Genomic DNA, 2,987 nt, shown 5'->3' with positions numbered 1-2,987 from the left:
CCCAGTTTCATGAAACGGATGGGACAACCATTTTTTCTCACGCAACATATTTTAATCCCTTCCTTGAAACAATTATTGCATATTTCGATGGATCATTAGGTCTCACACGTATACAACCTTATATGATATTTTGCTAACACTATCCGTAACCCAGAGGTCATAAAGCTCTAGTTTCATGAAACAGACAGTTAGAGCAAATCTCCAGTTGTTTATGACTCTTGACTTGTTTAAATGTATCTCACACGATGATAATTATCTCCCTTCCTGTTTATATTGTAAAGACTGTATCTTGTACAATCTCAATATTAACTAGTTTATTTTGGTATAGGCCTATTACCTTGAGTCATGTCGGACCCCCTTCCTTCCTTTATACCACTCTAGAATATGGCAAGTCTTATGAGATTTTGGTAATTATTCTCTGCCCTTCACAATAATTACTATTCTTATACAAGTTCAAATCATTTCACCAAAATCCATGAATAGAAATTACTGACCTCCTCCTGTCATGAGCCCTCTCACTCCACCGGGTTACCACCTTAATGTGTTTCCACTATCTTCCACTCTGCTCATCTCTCTCTCTCTACTCAGCCTAACGAGCTCCACCTGTCCCTGCTCTGCTCGGCTCTAATTACTCTGCCAGCTGCGCTGCATTACCCACTAACCTCTCCCAGTATTTAAAGTCCCGTCTCTCAGCTCTCCTTTGTCAGATCGTCTGCAAAGCTCACACCCGGAACCTGTGTGCTCGCGCTTCTGGCTCACCCTTGTTTTGTGACCCCGGACCTGCCTGATTCTTGGATACTCTTCTGCCCCAGGAAGACCAGACCTGCTTTCTGCCATTACGACTCCTGACTACTCTTCGACCCCGGTAACTCTGACCAGCCTTCTGCCTTGCTACAACGTATTTGGATTTCCCTTGAACTGTACTTCTGCCTTGTTTCATCCGCCCCGTTGTGTCTGTGTTTCCTCCCCCCCCAGGACTTCTGGACCACCAACCACCGGCGTCATCGGACGCACCGCTGCCACTGGGGGGCACAGACCCAGCACATTGGACGGGATAACCCCTGGAGCCTTCACTCACTCCCTACTTCCCTTCTCCCTTAAGTTTTAATAAACTTTCTGGTGTGACGCAATTGTGGTCCTCTTGTCGTCTGTCTGAACCGTGACAGTACGATCTGACCATCATGGACTCAGCGCACACTTCCCCCGACATGGAAACCGAAGAACCTGAGCAACCCACCGCCATGCTACGCCTGGAACACACTGAGAGAGAGCTAGGCCGCATGAGCGGCGACATCACCTCTCTGCTTCAGGTCGGCCACCAACAGCATCAGCAGTTCCAGCAGCACCAGCAGCAGTCCCAGCAGCAGCAACAACAACTCGCCAGGATCATTCAACTCCTCACCAACCTTACCCCAGCCAGTCTGCCCACCAGCCCTGCCTCCGAGTCACCTGCCCCGGTCATTTCAGCCGCTGCCCCGGAACCCAAGATTGGAAACCCCGAGCGGTTCAACGGCGATTCTACCCAGGTCCGGCCATTCCTGACTAGCTGCCGACTTCAGTTCTCCTTGCAGCCAAGGACCTTCGCCACGGAGGGGGCTAGGGTCGGGTATGCCATCACTCACCTGACGGGCCGAGCTCGACTCTGGGGAACAGCAGAGTTCGAACGTCAAACCCCCGCATGTGCAACCTTCGACCTGTTTGCTGAGGAGATGCTGAAGGTGTTTGACCTGGATTCACCAACCGCAGAGGCGTCTCGTGAACTGTTCAGTATTCGACAAGGCAGACGTACAGTCGCAGACCATTCCATCGACTTCCGAACCCTGGCAAGACGAAGTTCTTGGAACACACCATCGTTGGTGGACGCGTTCTTCCATAGCTTGGCTGACTATATCAAGGCGAGTTGGTCTCCCATGAACTGCCTTCCACTCTTGATGAAGCCATCGCACTGACTGTCCGGATCGACAGAAGGATACAGACCCGTCGTCGTGAGAGGGGGGCGCCAAGGTCCACCAACTACCGGCATTCGGAGAGATCCGACTGGGCTCCTGTCAGCTACTGCCACTCACCCAAGTCAGCTTGATCAGTCTGAGCCTATGGAGATTGGGCGAGCCTCTCTCACTCCTGCAGAGCGCCAGCGCCGCTTCACCTCAAACCTCTGCCTCTATTGTGGAGGTGATGGACATCGTGTGGTAACCTGCCCTTTAAAAGCCGAAGCTCACCGGGCATAGGGGGAGTCCGGTTGAGCTCAATGACCATCCAGTCCTCCGACCGCAAACCCTTGCTGCAAGTTCACCTCCGCCTCTCTGACTCTACTCACACCCTGGCTGCTCTGGTGGATTCTGGCGCCGAAGCCAACATAATGGACATCAAGCTGGCACGCCAACTGGGACTGGAGAACCTCCGTTTGACACCTCCTATTCCTGCCCGGGCACTGGACGGACACTTACTCGGATCGGTCACTCATGTCACGGCCCCGGTCTTGATGGGTCTGTCCGGAAACCATCAAGAAACTATCCAGTTTCACCTGCTCCCCTCTCCAGGCCAACCCCTCATCCTGGGTTACCCATGGCTCCGCCCGGCACAACCCTCAGCTCGACTGGGTGACCGGGGTGATCAGGGAGTGGGGAGAGGACTGCCACCGAACCTGCCTGCTTGCTGCCGCACTACCCCCTCGGCCAGTACCTACTAACTCCGCCCCTGACCTCTCCCATGTCCCAGAATGCTACCATGGTCTCAGAGAAGTGTTTAACAAAGCAAGAGCCACATCTCTGCCCCCTCACCGACCGTATCGACTGTGCCATCGACCTCCTCCCTGGAACAGCCCCTCCAAGGGGCCGTCTTTATTCGTTGTCTGCTCCTGAAAGAAGGTCCATGGAGGACTACATCAATGACTCTCTGTCCACAGGATTGATCCGTTCATCTTCATCTCCGGCTGGTGCTGGCTTCTTCTTTGTGGGGAAGAGGGACGGATCTCTTCGCCCCTGCAT

The sequence above is a fragment of the Coregonus clupeaformis genome, chromosome 28 (genome assembly GCF_020615455.1).
Source record: "Coregonus clupeaformis isolate EN_2021a chromosome 28, ASM2061545v1, whole genome shotgun sequence".
In the NCBI taxonomy this organism is placed as follows: domain Eukaryota; kingdom Metazoa; phylum Chordata; class Actinopteri; order Salmoniformes; family Salmonidae; genus Coregonus; species Coregonus clupeaformis.
The sequence above is the reverse complement of the archived record's forward strand: the minus strand, read 5'-3'. Positions refer to the sequence as shown.